The sequence below is a fragment of the Cornus florida genome, unplaced genomic scaffold (genome assembly GCF_030987335.1).
Source record: "Cornus florida cultivar Cherokee Brave unplaced genomic scaffold, ASM3098733v1 CherokeeBrave_3.0.0_Hap2_Chr10, whole genome shotgun sequence".
Lineage (NCBI taxonomy): Eukaryota > Viridiplantae > Streptophyta > Magnoliopsida > Cornales > Cornaceae > Cornus > Cornus florida.
The window spans coordinates 99,064,843-99,083,920 of record NW_026775580.1 but is presented as its reverse complement, the minus strand read 5'-3'; the positions used below and the strand labels follow the sequence as shown (position 1 = coordinate 99,083,920).

At 33.3% G+C, this 19,078-nt stretch overlaps 1 long non-coding RNA gene and 1 pseudogene across 4 annotated transcripts; one reads left to right on the top strand and one right to left on the bottom strand.

The window, feature by feature from the left end:
* Positions 1-2,504: 2,504 nt before the first annotated feature.
* On the top strand, positions 2,505-6,187 carry LOC132276275 (uncharacterized). Of its 4 annotated transcripts, XR_009470861.1 has the most exons (6): positions 2,505-2,758; positions 3,920-3,985; positions 4,249-4,301; positions 4,376-4,454; positions 5,311-5,789; positions 5,864-6,187. It is a non-coding gene; the product is annotated as an uncharacterized LOC132276275 (long non-coding RNA). The 4 variants fall into 4 exon arrangements; XR_009470862.1 differs by having other exon boundaries at positions 4,407-4,454; positions 5,311-6,187; XR_009470860.1 differs by having other exon boundaries at positions 5,311-6,187.
* A 67-nt stretch (positions 6,188-6,254) lies between these two features.
* LOC132276274 (ALBINO3-like protein 1, chloroplastic) lies at positions 6,255-18,632 on the bottom strand (annotated as a pseudogene).
* Between the last annotated feature and the right edge of the window lie 446 nt (positions 18,633-19,078).

Below are 19,078 nucleotides of genomic sequence, written 5' to 3'. Positions count from 1 at the left end.
ATTTCATGTGTAAACTAATATATATATATATATATATGTATTGATTTTGTTCTTTTGAAGCGTGGCTTGTGTTGTTTAGCCCTCCGTTGCCTTCTTGTTGACAAAAAATAAAAAAAATAAATAAATAAATAAATTGTTTGTGTAAAGGTAGATGCTTGCACTTGTTAATGGGTGTCTTGTTATAATTAATCAACCAAAAAGAATTCTGAAGAAAACAAATTTTATTTTTTTTCTAAATCATGACTAAATACTTTCTTTTATTTATTTGAATAATGTTAATAAACATATTTTAATGCAAATGCTCTAGCAGGGAGTGGTTAGGTTTACAATTGAACTCTTAAGTTTCACCATCATAAAAAAAATTAATCCAATTCCTTTTACAAAATTTTTTTGGGCTTGATTCGGATTTTATAAGAAAGAGAAATAATCAAATTAGGATTTGATTCAGATTTTATTGGGCTTAACCCAAATAACTTTCAATTCTTTTATTTTTTATTTTTTATTTTTTATTGGAGGGACACTTGTCACTTTATTGTCCTGCCACATAGGTGGTAAGTATGAAGTTCCTACTCACCGGTGAGTAGTCAAGTATTGTCCTTTTTTTTTTTTTTTTACCTTATTTACTTTCTTTACTATTTTTTTTCCCTTTCTCTTTGTTTTTTACTGGAGGTTCTCTTAAAGAAAATAATTTATTTCATACTAATAATTTTATTTTGACTTTTTATTTATTTATTTATTTATTTTTACAATCGTATTCAACAAAATTAACATTTTTTCAATTCTATCAATAGAGGTAACTTTATTTTTTTGGTAATTTTTAATAGGTCATGTCAAAAGAAATAATTTATTTGATAAAAATAAGTTCAATAGAGATAAATTTTTTTTTTTTTAAATATCTTCCTTTCTACTTATTATTATAATTATTATTTTTTGGGATCTAGACCGCGGAGATAATTTTTCACTAAATATAATTTTTTGGTATTTTTTTTTTCATGTCAAAAGAGATATTTTTTTTAATTGTTACTTTTATTTTTTTTTTTATCGAGTCAAAAGAGGCAATTTATTCAACATAACAAAAAAATAATAATAATAAAAATAAAAAATTGGTCCATTAAAACAATATTTTATTTTATTTTATTTTATTTTATTTGTATTAGCAAAAGACACTTAAAATATTAAAAATTAGAGATAAGATGAGAAAATATGAAAGGGCAGTTGGTAATTTAAAAAGTAATAATTATTTACTTGTAAAATGAAGTTTAAAATTGCCATTTCATTTAAGATTGTAGTGCAGATATAAAAAAGTGGAGTGAATTTCTCTTACCTATAATAATACTAATATATATAAAGGTTATTTTTATCGAATAAATTATCTCTTTTGACTGTTAAAAATAAAATTATTAGTATAGAATAAATTATTTTTTTGAGAGTACATCCCGAAAAAACAAAAAAGAGAGGAAAAAAAATATTAAAGAAAGTAAAGAAGGTAAAAAAAAAAAAAAAAAAAAGTTGTATAAACGGTAGTTATAACATTATAAATTAAAGAATTGTAATTCACATAATTTACATTATGTAAAGGATGGCACAATGTAGTGTGCTTGTACTATCCAACTGGCGTTGCCGTCGGCAAAGTGCAAACAAAAAATTAAAGGATAATAAGTGATACCCTCCCCCAGCTTCATACTCTCGAGTGAACAGAAATATTCATACTTGCATCCACTAATATCTTCACCACTTTATTTAGTATAAATTAAAAAATTTAAAGAATAAATTATGTTGGTGTGTTAATTATCATGTCAAAATAATGAAATCAACCAATATATATATATATATATATATATATATATATATATATTATTTATTCACTTTTAGATAATAAAAAAATAAAATAAAAAACATAAAGACGTAATTTCCATATATTTTATGGTAAGAATTTTTGGACCTATAAAAAATGAAATTTTATAAATAAGGCAGAGTTCTACATCAAACTAATATAGACAATAGCTTTTATATTAGTAGGAACGTTTTCTCAATTATAGTATGAATTTTTAAATAAATCTTATTAAAAATTAGAAGACATAATATACTAAAATGTGTGATTTGATCAAATTCTAATTTTATAAATTGAGAATAAAAAATTATCTTCCCATCTTTCTTCCATTTCTTTTCTTCTCACTATTGTTTACATTTTTTCATCCCTCATGTGTTTTTTTTTTCCTCCCGTTTCTTACCCTCCAAACAAAACAAGCATGGGTAGATTTAGCTGGGCGAGTAGAATATATGTGTGTGTCGGACGCTTTCGAACAAAGGAGACTCTTTTTTAACTGCAAGTGACAACTGGACAGTACAGTGAACAGCTGTAGCCGTCAACGTGTCGAACAACCATTGGTTAGGATCTGCTTCTCATCCTTTTACAAAAAATATATTTCTAGGTTAAATCATTTAAGCCTCCCCAATCGCCCCCCCCCCCCCCCCCCCCCCCCCCCTCTCGCTCTATGCAACTGCCAACTACAAAATCTACAAGAATCAGAAGTTCAAAACCCATATATTTTAGTTTATCTATCTGTCTGCAAGAATCAAAACCTATTACCTATATCAAAACCCATATCGGCATATCACTTAAGATTGTTCAAAAAATCAAAATCCATATCTTTCAGTTCCCATCGCCCGCTGTGTTCGCAAGCTTCAGCCGCTGGCCCGCTGTCTCTCAACTCTCAAGCTTGCCCCCCTCTCTCTCTCTCTCTGCAACTGCTAACTTGTAAGTATGGGTTTTGTTTTAAATTTTTTTCAAAATCAACTAATCAAGGTCTGTGATTCTTGTGTTGCAAACTAAATCCTATATGGTGAAATTTTTTATGATCTTTTATATATATATATATATATATTTACTAACAAAATTTGCATTGCATTTTGAGGTAATCACCATAAACAAATATATATATATATATATATATATATATATATATATATATATATTTATTTCTATAAATTCTTTTTTTCTGTCAATTATGTCTACAAGAAAATTTGAATCTGGGCATGAAAAAAGAAAAAAAAAATCTGAATTGGATTAGAAATCTGCAGAGATTGAATCTGAAACAATTTTTATAAACATGCCAAGCTTTTTGAATGTGGAAATCTTTTCAGAACTAAAAAAAAAAAAAAAAAAAAAAAAAAATCATAACAAGAAATTTGACAAGCAGAAGTACTTAGGGTAATGCTCTAAAGTTACTTCTTGAAAATTAAAATACTTGCAAAAAGCATGCTTTTGAGTGAATTCCATAGTGTTGGAAGGGGCTTGCCATGATCTACCTCATGCTCTGCTTCCACTAGTAGATTCTCAAATAGGATTAGTAAATTGGTCAAAAGAAGAGATAGGGTAATAAATTGGTAATTTTTTTTATTAATTACCAAATAGGATTTTCTATGCCTTAATCAGTTAATTGTCTAAAGAAACATTGTCAGTTAACTAAAATTGAATTAAACAACAGTTGATTTTGGTTGATATATTTTGATTTAGCCCACAACATTGAGAAATCCTTGATGTTTTGTTTCACATAGAAATACAATTTGTGTAATCCACGAAGTATTCAATCTTTTTGCCATATTTTTATTTTCAAATTTTGGTTTTTGATTTTCTTTTGTTATTAGAATGCGGAATATCAGAATATTGATTTGTTAATTTTGAAGATTATTCCTAAACTGATGCATTGTACTTTGTTATTGGATTAATTTAACATAAAAGCTGAGTATAATATGTGCTAATCACACATATCCGTAATCACACCTCTTTCTATGGATAGGTATCCAACATTTGACTGAAAGCATAATTGGGTTGTGTTGATACATGATACAGATAGCACTTAAATGGTGGTGATTGTGAAACCTCTTCCTCATAATTTGAGTGTTTTCTTATTTTTAGGATTAGCATTGGGCCTTAACAATTAGCAAGAACAAGGTTCAACAAACATGCCTCCTCAGTCATCAGGTAACAAACTCTAACTTTTTCTAAAAATTTTATTGGCATTTTTAGCTATTGGTTACGTTTATTTATTCATGTTTTACATACTGATTTTTTGTTTTTGTTTTTGTTTCAACATACATATATATAATATTGTTATGATGTGATGCTCGAACAATTTGTTAAAGGAAATTAAAGACTTTGGAAGTTTAGTTTTCAATTTCAGAATATATGTTTTACAAGTTTGTTAACACTTTAAAAACTTTTCCTCTTTTGTTCTAATAATATAGGTTTCTTTTCTGAAAGAAGGGAGTTAATGGGAATGGGTGGTGTCGGCAAATAGGTATGTTTTTTTTGCCTAGCTAATTGAATTATATAAATCCCTTTACCATTGTCACTGAGAGAGATTGAAATTAGGGTTTTCAATGTTGGGGGCTTTCGGATTTAGGGGAGTGATTTTCTGGATTTCAGTGGTCATTATCACGATCTGGTTCTCGTAAGTCCGATTTCCTTTCCTTCGCACTCTATGTATATGTCTGTGTTTTTTGAAAATGGCCTTTCCTTTTCTCTATATGTATAGGCTCTACGAAGGAAGGGGTTGGGTTAGGAGTGTTTTCAAAATGATTCTTTTTTTGTATTTGTTTGTTCGATGAGAAATGCGAGTTTATTTTCTTTCTCCATACCCCTCTAATCCAATCTACCCGGCACTGGAGAGGGGGGTTGGTTAGCTCTGTAAATGTGTAAAGCCAAAGTGTAGTGTGGTGAAGGCACTTCTAGGCCCCTTCCTGGCTACTGGATCACTCTGTTATCTTAACATAAATTTTTTTTTTTTTTTTTGGTAAAAACTCACAAGGTTATTACCCCTAAATGTTTGTCTTTTTGTTTTTTGTTTTTGTTTTGGTTGTTGGTTCAAAGCTATTTTTATTTAATATATAAATCCATGTAGATGAGAAAAATATTAATTTTTAGAACAGTTGGTAATAAAGTTTGAAGGGATTTTGTTCAATTTCATGCAAATTGTTGTTAAAATAAGTGAATGTTCAATTTCTATGCAAATTGTGAAGCCCTTCGTACCCTGCAGTTGGGTTGCTTCTCGTTATTAAGTCCGATTTCAAGCCTTCGCCACCTCTAATTTCTAATTAAGAACATTATTAGCTATATGACATGAATGATTCACTTAGTCCAATGGGATGAGTAGTTAAGACCTATCCTACATTCGGTGCATATACGTAGATACGAGGCATTTATAGGCCACCAATTTCTTTCCAAAGCGATATTACTGCTTAATACATATTATGATTACTGCTTAAATTCTTTTAATGTTGTTATTTCAATTTCATGTTATTTCTTAGAGTACATGGGAGCATATCAGCGGACTTGCACTTTTGTTATTGTTCCTTTCTACGAAGGAATGTGTAGAGATAGGATGGTTGTGGCAGATTTTGACCCCTGCCCCACGTCAAAGAAGCGCTCCTCATTTAACAAAAATTTGCGGGGTCTGTCTTACTAGTCAAAGGTGAGATCCTAAGGAACCTAAAAGATATCGATCTATATTTTCTAAGGCGTAGACAGTAATGGGCAAAAGAAATTCTACGAGGGAGGAGCCTACGCACTCTTAAGATTCGGCTGGGAAAATTATAGATTGTAAGTCTGGCATTTCCTGGTGTAACGAGCAGCGTCGATGCTGAGGTTATCTCCATTAGAGAGTGGCTAAGGCAATTGCAAAGATGCGGAAAATACAAAAGGTGGTTATAATGGGAGACTGCGATGGGGTGGTGAGGAAGTTGAAGGGACTGGATGTAATTAAGCTGTTCGAATACCATACTTATTGGTGAGTTAGTATAGTTTTTATTTATCTTTTTACTTTATTGGTTATAATACTAATATTTGTTTTGTATCTATCAGCCAAATTTCTATATACCTCAAGTCGAAATTGTATTTCGACGCCGAACAATGTGTATAGAGAGTCAAACCAGATTGCAGATTTGCTTGCAAGATATGGTCTCAGATTGGATGAGTGGTTGAAAACATTTGAGGATTGGCGGCGGCAGCAGGAGGGGCTTCCATATGGCGAGAATGATTATAAGGTGCCCAAGCCTCAGAACTGGGAGGATGATTTCAACTAGTTAATAGCCAACACGTTGTCCGCTCAAAAATTACCACGGGCCGTAGTTGTCATATCAGAGGACAATTCTATTATCTATACTTTTTGTCTTTGTTTTCTATGTTTTTCCAAGACTAGGACTATTGAGTTAAGCGGCAATGGAAACGTAAACTTGTGTGTTACAATACTACAAGAAGCAAAGCAAACATCTTTCTTTCAAGACAGATTCAAAACATGTTTACAGTTTCAAGTTATTGACTTGTCAAACCAACTGAGATTTACAAATACGAACCAACGTTGACATGTGCAAATCGCTTATAGCAGTTTTTAACTTGCTTTCTGCATACATGAAACCAACGTTGACATCTTTTCGAAATGTCGAGAATACATCAATAATTCAATATATTAGCCAAGAACAAATTGAGAAACCGATAACAAATTATAAGTATTTGATACAAACCATTTTGTACATTATCAAACAAATACAGTTACATGTGACTTACTCAAAAATTTCAGCAACACATTTCAGCAGTCTCCATTTGTGATAATAACTTACACCCTCCTTTTGGCTTCAAGATTCACCACAAATGTGGAAAACACATTTCAACGCACACCATTTGTGACAATAACTTACAACCTCCTTTTGGCTTCAAGATTCACCACAAATTCGGAAAACGCTCGATTTGATATATTCAGTGGATCCTTTTAAGGATGGGTGCATGTTTTTGCCATGATATCTGCAGTTTCATCGAGCTTCTGTTTTATCTCTGATATATATATAGGTGTATATGATTAAGTTAACCTTTGATCTCTTTGGCACAAAAAAAGGTTATATTGCTCCCTGTAGTGCTAGAGCCGTTTTCACTTTCCATCACTCACTCACTTCTGTCAGGGCTTTTGTCTTCACCAGAGAGTTTGTTATCTGTAGTGCCCATAGCGGCGACTGCTTCTTCCTGGAACAATAATGGGTGAAAAAGTGATCTGAGCTTGTTGCAATATACCTCAATCTTTTACCCACAAAACACAATATGCTATACATACATGTGTAAGTAGGAAATAATGTTAATCCCAAATCAAACTCCTATTTGGACCCTTTTTCAATTGAAACTATTCATATTATACAAAGCCTACAGCCAAGACTAAAGGAATAATTTCTTTAGAGAACTAATTGCTGCTATGTACGCTTAATTCATAGAAAACTAAGTAAAAAGCAAAGCATGTAAACAAAAGGTTATGAAAAAGGCAATAACCACTGTACTAGAACACCGACCTTAATGAATCATGTGAGAGTGCATAATTTCAAGGGCACAAAATGAAAAACTTCAGGGTATAGAATGCAAATGCTACCTTATCTAGATTTTTCATAGAAAGATGGATCATCCTTTCCATTCTCACGCTTGTCAGAAAGTTCAGTGTCTTTCATCCTAAAAATAGAAGTCTCTTGGTCTTCCTTTGTGTCCAAAGTAGAAAGATCACCATTCACAACACCATGTCCACTATTTGAAGAATTGTTGATCCTAGTCGAGTTAAAACTTCCGTTCCCTGACTCGGCTCTACCTCCATTTTCCCTCTCAACTAAATTCCCTTCCTTCTTTAGTCACTCATTTGTAATTTGAATCCGGTTAGTTGCTGCTTCTTCAGCTTTCCTCTTTTTTTCCTCTCCCTGCTGTCTTCTCCTTGCCTCTTGCTCCTTTTAACTGCTTAAATCTGGAAAAACCAACAGTCGGACTAAAAAAAACTTTGGGTTTGCTCTTCCTTAATTATATTATCATTCAACTGCCCAACTAAATTTTTTGCACCCCCTAGTTTTTGAAGCCATACTTGTTGTGCTGTGCTCAATATGTTGTTTGTGAACCGGCAAAAAACAAAAGCAAATATAACTCTGTAGATACACAAAAGTTCAGAGTACTGATTAAGATTAAAACATAATTTTTTTAGGGTTGATAGTGAACAAAGAAGTTCTGACATGAATGAGGGGGCCTACAGCTACTCACCAATAAAGGCTTAGCCCAGAAGAAACTGAAAGAGCAAAATAACCAATCAATAAGGGCAGGAACTTCGTTATAGCTTGAGAACTCTTCAAGTTTGGATCATTACTCTGAAAGTCACGATACACATTAAACATTAAAAGAATGACCTAAAATCAGTACTTCCTACTGTAAAGGTTAAAAAAAAAAAAAAAAAGGCATACTGTTGTCTGGTAAACTATAACAAAATTTAGCAAATTGATTCAAGAAGCAGAACTGAATTGCAGATATTGCAATACACTATAGAAATTCACGATGAGCTGACAAAGTTAACTAACACAAAGGAATTTGAAGATAACTGCAAACCAAAATCAGAAAAGATTAACAAGCACATTAAAAAGTTCCAAAAAAATAAAAAATAAAAGCCCTAAATTTCACATAGGCCAATATAATGAACGTCAAAGTATGTACTCCTTGATGGATTTGAACGTATCTCTATCTTAAATAAGATCATGGAGCCTCCAATTCTCAGATAATAATAAAATTAAAAGGTTCCTTAATGCATACCCAACCTAAATACTAAATCAGGAAGAAAGTAACCCAATGGATGTATTCATCTTGAGAATGCAACAGGTTCAAGCACCAATAGAATATCCTAAGCATATTGTCAAATAAACAGAAGAATAACTTATCAAAAAAAGAAAGAAAAACGACAGAAGTATAAGAAAATCAAAGATTTTTAGATGTGGAAGAAGATAGCAGACATTTTTCATTTGAAACAACCAATAAATATGAGAAGTCCCAAAAACTGACCTGCGATGGCTGCATGATTTGGACAGAGATGTATTGTGAGAGATCCAACAGCAAGGGTAAGACAAGATACGCCAACGTATCTGACCGTCCAAGGGGAGGATGACCATCCTGTGAATTTTTTTTGAACATATTAGGATGGGAATCAATAAAAGAGTTTTAGATAAAAACCAACAAATGTTTGGTGAAAGAAGCATCAACTTGTAGTCTCTTTACAAAACAAGATTAGCCAGTTCCGATGGTTGAACCGGGAACTGGGACCCAAAAAGTTGCATATATCTTATGACGCCGCTAACAACAAGAAACCATTAAGAAACGTTTCACCTAACTGGTTAATTATGAATCACTTAAACCAGGTCAATTTAATAAGGACCAGTCTTGATTGTAATAAAAAAGACGTTATATTTTATTTGTAAAAGTATCGATGCGAAGAAAATTTATCTTTTCTAATGTTTTAGCAACAAAATAGCTTTAAACTTCAAAAATAAAATAATTGAGAAGAACTAAGGATCAAACAGAGCCCTATAAACAACCCCAGACCATTCCCATTCTCCTGTACAAATGTTTCTGCTTCAAGCATATTAAATAGCATTTTACATGAAAACCAAATATTTATCATTATATGTCAATTTTCATAATATAAGACATTTTATAAGAATAGTCATAGCTGTCTATTTCCGGTGCTTGGACACGACATAGAACCCGGTTCAGATAATTATACTTCTAATTAAATGCTAACCATATTTTAACTAGATTCAACAACATGATAAATAGATAATTGATATCCCTCACAAAAGTCACAGAGAGCTCTCAAAAAATTGAATTAAATAAAACCCAGTTCACAACCTCAAAAAATACAACAAAAGAGTATTGTTACATAAGTTTTTGGCAAAAATAATTAAAAAATTCAACTAATTTCAATTGCAAATGGCTCAAATCTCAAAGCACAAAATCCAAGGTTGATTAATTAACATGAACACTTCATTTAATCTCATTAGTAAGATCTATATCCAATTTAAAAACAAGTCACCAATAAAGCATATAAAACTGTCTAAATCAACATTTTTTACTTTGAAAACTCATACACCACAAACCATCCATTGAACTTCCATGAAATTTGACGTATGAAAACTAGACTCAGTCAGAATACTAGTAAAATAATTGAACAGCCCTGAACTAATACAATGAAAGGTTGACAAAATAAGAGCACCAGTACCGTAAAAAAATACAACACCATGAAATTAAAAAAGCCAAATACATTGAGAGGTTGATAATGCTAACACAGGAGATAAGTAAATGAAGAATGAAGGCTTAGATGTCCATCTCTTGAATTTACTCATTTTTAGATTTTTTCCTAGGATCGCGATTGATACAGTTCATCAGTTTGAACTTTTTGCACATAAATTTCAATCATATTAAATTATGAAATGAAAAAGTGAATCATATTCAATTTGCTCAACCTAAATTCAAAATTATAAAAGGTACATGCAAGTATGAGTTTAAAAGAACTCAGTTTCGCAAATCACAGACACAGTTTCATGCATGATTCAATAGTGATTCAGAATCCAAGATTCAGGAATTCAAATTTGAAGTAACTAATGCATATTTAAGAAGGGACAGAGAGGCAGTGTCACATTTCCATTAGAATATGAGTTTTGAGTCTATTAAATACACAATACTCTTGAACCCTTTGCTAAATAAGGAATACAGTGAAACAATCATGCATTTAGGTTGGTGAGACACACTAACCTATAAAAGACATTTAGTATCCAAATATTTTTGGATACTTGTCTAAGGAAAGAACAAAAACCCATGCCTCTTTTCATTCATTTAATTAACTTTTATCTAATAAATGATAGGCAAGAGTGTCATGATTTCAAAGAATGACTATAGTTAACTATACATGGCAAAGTAAATAAACTTATCATGCCAGATACTATGTTACCCGGACTCGGGTACGGGTGTCAGACACAGGTGCGTGTCTAGGGGTCGGATTCGTCAATCTATCAATTTACAGGATACGTGGACACAGCTCAAAAGTGTCCAAATATTGGACACGGGTACTTGGACACTTTGGAAAGTTAAAAAAAAAAATTGGAATATTTTTTTATGTTTGAGACATCAATCATAAAACTAAAAAAATAAATATATCAATTGTAATTTTTTATAAACATTTTATAATTATTACTACCATTTGTTTGCCTCATTTGATTGGTGGCATGGCCATAGTCATGGACATGCATTCCCGTGTTACTATTTGATGGGAACCTGTAATCAGAAATTTTGAGGGCTCCTTTTGGGCAAGTTTGGGCTTGGGCTAAGATGCCTTTTAATTGTCATCTTAGTCTTGACCTTTGGGCCCATACAAGTCAAAGCACAATTAACAAGGAAGCCCAACTCAACAATATAAACAATATGTATATCAGTCATAACTCGTAATAAAGGTAAGTAACAGCTGTATACCACACACAGCTGTAGGTATTGCTTTCCAACTGTAAGGCATTGAATTTTTTACTTTTATTAAAAAGCCCATTATTGTCTCTATCTTTTCAGATCCAAATAAATAGGTAAATAGGTGGCATCATCCTGGCCATTAAAGGCTGGGTATTAACAATTGCGTGAAACCACGCTCAGGTAGGTACTTGCAAAGTCAGCGCATGCGATTTCACAAAAAAGAAGTCGTCTTCAACCTTTAGACCACCGATTCGAATCAGAGCGCCATTGTTGAACCAGGAAGCTTCGTATAGCTGCAGATCTATTAAATAAAACACGAAAAAAATCCCTAATCCTTCACAAGCATCGAGTTACACATCCTTTTGTTTATTTTCATCATCAGCCGTGTCCGGTTGAAGAACAGAGGGTCGGACACATATCCCATGTCGGTGTCCGTGTCGTGTCGTATCGACACAGACACTCTGCCCGTCGCCGGCGAGTCCAGGTAACACAGGCCAGATATACATAATTCATTATAACAAAAAGCTAAAACCAGTGCACCTTTAAGTAAAAGTTCTTAAAATAATCCTTGATTATGTAAGAAGAAACCAAAACATGCACAATTGAACTCAAAACTCCAAAATATGCAACATATCTACCTGCCAGTGGGTTTATGCCACCCAGTTTATACAATCGAGCAGTTTCAAGCTGAATTCTCTCCTGCAAATACATAGAAGGAAGATGATTGGCCACTGGAAAAGTAATAAGTTCATCCACTGACATCTTCTTAGTCTTCACTGGATTTATTTTTCACAAATGAAAACAAGGTTCACCGTTTGATATATATGAAAAAGTAAAGGTAAAATGACTATTTATTGTCAAATCTATAATTATGTTTATAATGCTACTCTTAAGATAGTTTCAAGAAATGAGCTTCAAATTGAACTATATATATATATATTTTCAGATAAGTAAAATGTATTAGAAAGCGTTCAAACGGGGAACGCGTCCCAAGAGCTAGCTTCAAATTGAACTATTAACCAATCAACAAGTATCTGACATTTAAACTACCACTAGGCATCTACTTAATCTCTAATGTACGCATCTTTGAAGTATTTATCAGTTTTATTGATCTCTCAGAGTAAGTCAATTAATCATTTCTTTCACTCAGATTTTTTTAAAGGTCAGGTCCAATCTAAGATTTTGATAATCAAGGCTGGTCTAACTATGTGTTATCTCCACAAAGAGCTTGAAATAGAACTACTATTCTTCATTATAAGTTTCGAACTAGAGAATATATTCAATCTGTGATGTAGTATAGATTAAAGTGTGCTAAAAAATCTAGTATTCTATGTGTAGTTAATAGAATTAATTAGGACAGTTTTTCGTGGTACTAGGAAGACACTCCAGAAGGGAAAAGACGAAAGGTGACCTGATCTCCAGCGTACAATTGCTGAATAGCCTTTATTTGAGGTTGCAATGATTGCATTGCCATAGCAGATTCGACCTGCCCACAATAGTTTTAAAGACATTTAATTTTCAACGGGCCTATAACCTCAACAGGATTTTCAATTGCAAATTTAAAGAAGTGTACTAACTTAAATCAATTTGTTAAAAGCAAGAGACCAACCTGTTTCTTCGATAATGGAAATGTGGTAGCTTTAACAATTACAGTTAGTAGAATAATTGCGACACCATAAGCATAAGGAGCGTTTAAAGTAGAGAGCCCATCCTTTAGAACCTGAAATTCACACAAATAACTGTTGTCAAACCCCATACGACCCACCAGACATAGAGAATTCAAAGTTCATACACCAGTTAATTCCACAGTGTTGTATCCACTTGGAGCATACGGCCTATATGGGATTTGGGTCTCCTCCAACAATCCCAAAATGGTTGTTTTCAGACAAAAGATAGAATTGTTGAAGCTTGAATAGGTGAGTCTCATATGTCCAAATAGTTTCTTATGCCTCAAACTTAAAGAAACAACATTTCAAGATTTAAAGGACTAACTCAACCAGTATTTTAAATTTCAGTTTTTAGACTCAATTTGAAGTGGATTTTGACCTTGTTCATATAGTGATTGTAAAGCACTTGTGTAAACCACAAAACAAATACAATTGAAAAAGTGGCGAAACAAATAGCTTTCAAAGTTGGAATTTTTACATTCCTTTAAAATGCTTTCCATGTAATATGTAATCCCAGAAAGCCAATCATTGTTCTGTTTGGCGCTCGCAACCGTATCCGAAGACGAAACAGCTTTCGAATGGGTTGCGAATTAGGGTCTATGCAGTATCAGGATCGGGAAGTGGTACGTGCCTGAATCCGAACCTGGCCACACCTAGTGTGGAAGAAGATAGCAGACATTTTTCATTTGAAACATCCAATAAATATGAAAAGTACCAAAAACAGACCTGTAATGACTGCATGATTTGGACAGAAATGTATTGTGAGGGAACCAGCAGCACAGGTAGGACAAGATATGCCAACGTATCTGACTATCCAAGGGGAGGATGACCATCCTGTGAAGAAATTTTGAACATATAAGGATGGGAATCAATAAAAAGAGTTTTAGATAAAAACCAACAAATGTTTAGTGAAAGAAGCATCGAACTTGTAGTCTGTTAACAAAACCAGATTAGCCAGTTCCGATAGTTGAACCGGGAACTGGGCCCCAAACAGTTGCATATATCTTACGACGCCGCTAACAACAAGAAACCATTAAGAACCGGTTCACCCAACTGGTTAATTATGAATCACTTAACCAGGTCAATTTAATAAGGACCGGTCTTGATTGTAATAAAAAAGGCGTTATATTTTATTTGTAAAAGTATCGATGCGAAGAAAATTTATATTTTCTAATGTTTTAGCAACAGAATAGCTTTAAACTTCAAAAATAAAATAATTGAGAAGAACTAAGGATCAAATAGAGCCCTAGAAACAACCCAGACCATTCACATTCTCCTGTACAAATGTTTATGCTTCAAGCATATTAAATAGGATTACATGAAAAACCAAATATTTATCATTATATGTAAATTTTCATAATACAAGACATTTGATAAGAATAGTCATAGCTGTCTATTACCGGTACTTGGACACGACATAGAACCCGGTTCTGATACTTATACTTCTAATTAAATTTTAAACATATTTTTGTTTAGGTTTCTTTGGGTTATGTTTGGATCCGTTGAGGGTTGATTGAGGCTTGGAGAGGGTGCCATGTGGGGGCTCACATTCAGGATGCTTGGAGGGCTACGCCTCTTTGTGTGTGGCGGTGTACTTGGCTTGAGAGGAATAAGAGAAATATTGAGGGGAAGGAGATGTTGATTTCTACTCTCAAATTCTCTATTCTCTCCACTCTTTTTTGTTGGGTTTCAGGGAGAGATCATAGATTTTTAGATGAAATTGTCAATTTTTTGGCCTCTTTGAAGGCTTAGAGGTCCTTTGTGGCCTTGTATTTCTCTTTTGGGATTCGCTCCCCTTTTGAGCACTTTTATAAAATTTTACTTATCAAAAAAAATTGATATCCCTCAGAGAGGTCTTAATCTATGATAGACACTCTGTTACATCCAACAAATGAGAAAAGTATCCATAACAAATACTAGTATAAGTGAATTTTACTGTACACATGATGCAAAAATTAGTGTCTAATAGCACGCTTAACAATATAACAGCAGGATTTCGGCCAAAACACAAAAAGCTTGAATAGAGTACAATGTCTATGATGTTTTTAAAAATACATCCAAGGGATGCAAACTTTTGGGTGCACCATTTTGGCCCTTATTCTTCGGTGAATGTATCAACGCTCTTTTAAAAAAGTATCTCTTCATAAATAAAGTACAGACTTAGAATGGTTAAGACACTTACTACAAAAGGAAAAAGCCATGAAATGCCACTGCCACTTTGTTGAGCAGCAATTGTAGTCGGCCCAGCAAGGGAGGGTATCCAGAAGAAGCCTTCTGTCAGGAGTCCCTTAATATTAGAAATCAGCATTTCATTAGATGCATCGGATACTTTGACTAGAAAAGTGGAAAAGCATAAATTCACAAAAGCTCAATCAACATAAAGGCATTCTACCTCATCTACAACATTTGAAAGGGCTCTATAAAGCCCAATCCATACAGGAATGGTGGCAAGTGTTGGCAGGCATCCTGTCACAAAATGGAATTAAATAAAACCAAGTACACAACCTCAAAAAATACAACAAAAGAGTACTGTTACATAAGTTTTTGGCAAAAATAATTAAAAAATTCAAGTAATTTCAATTGCTCATGGCTCATGGCTCAAACCTCAAAGCACAAAATCAAAGGGTGATTAATTACCATGAACACTTTGGGGGGAAAAAAACTACCATGAACACTTCATTTAATCCCATTTGTAAGATCTATAACCAAATTAAAAACAAGTCACCAATAAAGCACATAAAACTATGTAAATCAACATTTTTTACTTTGAAAATTCATTCACCACAAACCATCCATTGAACATACATGAAATTTGATGTATGAACACTAGACTCAGTCAGAATACTAGTAAAATAAGTAAACAGTCCTGAACTAATACAATGAGAGGTCGACAATATAAGAGCAACAATACTGTAAAAAATACAACACCATGACATTAATAAAGCCAAATACATTGAGAGGTTGATAATGCTAACACAGGAGATAAGTAAATGAAGAATGAAAGCTTAGATGTCCATCTCTTGAATTTACTCATTTTTTAGATTTTTTCCCAGGATGGGGATTGATACAGTTCATCAGTTTGAACTTTTTGCACAGAAATTTCAATCATATTAACTTCTGAAACGTAAAAGTGAATCATATTCAATTTGCTCAACCTAAATTCAAAATTATAAAAGGAACATGCAAGTATGAGTTTGAAAGAACTCAGTTTGGCAAATCACAGACACGGTTTCATGCATGATTCAATAGTGATTCAGAATCCAATATTCAGGAATTCAAATTTGACATGACTAATGCATATTTAAGAAGGGGCAAAGAGGTACGGTCACACATTTCCATTGGAATATGAGTTTTGAGTCTATTAAATACACAATACTCTTGGACCCTTCGCTAAATAAGGACTACAGTGAAACAATCATGCATTTAGGTTGGTGAGACACACTAACCTATAAAAGACCTTTAAAGGCATTTAGTATCCAAATATTTTTGGATAATTGTCTAAGAAAGGAACAATAGGAGCAACCAGTGAAAATCCATGCCTCTTTTCATTCATTTAATTAACTTTCATCTAACAAAAGTTTTCAAAGAATGATGATAGTTAACCATATATGCCAAAGCAAATAAACTTATCATGCCCTATTCTACCACTGAATAAAGATATACATAATTCATTATAACAAAAAGCTAAAACCAGTGCATCTTTAAGTAAAAGTTCTTACAATAATCCATGATTATGTAAGAAGAAACCAAAACATACACAATTGAACGCAACACTCCAAAATATGCAACATATCTACCTGCCAGTGGGTTTATGCCACCCAGTTTATACAATCGAGCAGTTTCATGCTGAATTCTCTCCTGCAAATGCATATAAGGAAGATGATTGGCCACTGGAAAAGTAAAAAGTTCATCTATTGGCATCTTCTTAGCCTTCACTGGATTTATTTTTCACAAATGAAAACAACGTTCACTGTTTAATATATATGAAAAAGTAAAGGTAAAATGACTATTTATTGTCAAATCTATAATTCTGTTTATAATGCTACTCTTAAGACAGTTTCAAGAAATGAGCTTCAAATTGAACTATTAACCAATCAACAAGTATCTGGCATTTAAACTACCACTAGAACATCTACTTAATCTCTAATGTACGTATATTTGAAGTATTTATCAGTTTTATTGATCTCTCAGAGTAAGTCAATTAATCATTTCTTTCACTCATATTTTTTTAAAGGTGTCCAATCGAAGATTTTGATAATCAATGCTAGTCTAACTATGTGTTATCTCCACAAAGAGCTTGAAATAGAACTACTATTCTTCATTGTAAGTTTCGAACTAGAGAATATATTCAATCTGTGATGTAGTATAGATTAAAGTGAGCTAAAAAATCTAGTATTCTATGTGTAGTTAATAGAATTAATTAGCACAGTTTTTTTGTGGTAATAGGAAGACACTCTAGAAAGGAAAAGATGAAAGGTGACCTGATCTCCAGCGTACCGTTGCTGAATAGCCTTTATTTGAGGTTGCAATGATCGCATTGCCATCGCAGATTCGACCTGCCCACAATAGTTTTAAAGACATTTAATTTTCAAAGGGCCTATAACCTCAACAAGATTTTCAATTGCAAATTTAAAGAAGTGTACTAACTTAAAATCAATTCGTTAAAAGCAAGAGACCAACCTGTTTCTTCGATAATGGAAATGTGGCAGATTTAACAATTACAGTTAGTAGAATAATTGCGAAACCATAAGCATAAGGAGCGTTTAAAGTAGAGAGCCCATCCTTCAGAACCTGAAATTTACACAAATAACTGTTGTCAAACCCCATACGACCCACCAGACACAGAGAATTCAAAGTTCATACACCAGTTAATTCCACAGTGTTGTATCCACTTGGAGCATACTGCCTATATGGGATTTGGGTCTCCAACAACAATCCCAAAATGGTTGTTTTCAGACAAAAGATATAATTGTTGAAGCTTGAATAGGTGAGTCTCATATGTCCAAATAGTTTCTTATGCCTCAAACTTAAAGAAACAACATTTCAAGATTTAAAGGACTAACTCAACCAGTATTTAAAATTTCAGATTTTAGACTCAATTTGAAGTGGATTTTGACCTTAGTGATTGTAAAGCGCTTGTGTAAACCACAAAACATATACATTTGAAAAAGTGGCAAAACGATTAGCTTCCAAAGTTGGAATTTTTACAGACCTTTAAAACGCTTTCCATGTAATATGTAATCCCAGAAAGCCAATCATTGTTCTGTTTGGTGCTCGCAACCGTGTCCGAAGACGAAACAGCGGCATCGGCAATTGTGTAGAGGAAACCTTCGGCTCTCCCAAACAGGTCGCGAATTAGGGTCCCTGAAGTATCAGGATCGGGAAGTGGTACGTGCCGGAATCCGAACCTGGCCATGCCTAGCGTGCCGCGAAGGAAGGGCTTGTGATGCGAGAGACCAACAAAGTGAGTTCGATGGAGAAGTGGGTTTATGGTTCTGGTCCTGTCTGGGAAGGGAAAGAAGACCAGGTTAGGTCCAATTGAGAGTAAAGAGGCCATTAATGGCGGTTATTTGCAGTTCTTAAGTTCGCTTATGCAAACCCTAGGATGCAGATGCCGAGTGCAGAGGGTTTTGTGGCTTCCAAATTGCCGATATATGTATCATTTGACTTTTGCGTTGACACTTTACTACGTGTTATTTTGGCTCCGTCCCTGCGTTAGGGTGTAATTCTGCATTATAGTGCTGAATTCACAATTACAAGAGTTAAAAATCAAAAATAATATTTAGAGTTAGAAAATCTGATAATTTCAAAGTTGATGTTATTGTTACATGACATTAATTTATATTCAAATAAAATTAATTAAATTTATTTCACGTGGCGAAATTTGATGGAAGGAGTGTAATAAAATGGATGCAAGTTGAGTTTGACGAAGCATTTGTCCGCCATTAACCATATGGAGGGAGTTCATTAGTCATTACGGAGTACTTAATTTGGACGCCTTGGAAGGCTTTTTGATTAATATACCATAAATGAATTGTTTGCAAGCCAAACTACTTTTCTCTCACTTGTCCACGTACATATAGAGGAGTTATTGGGAGGCATCCATAGGTCTTTTGAT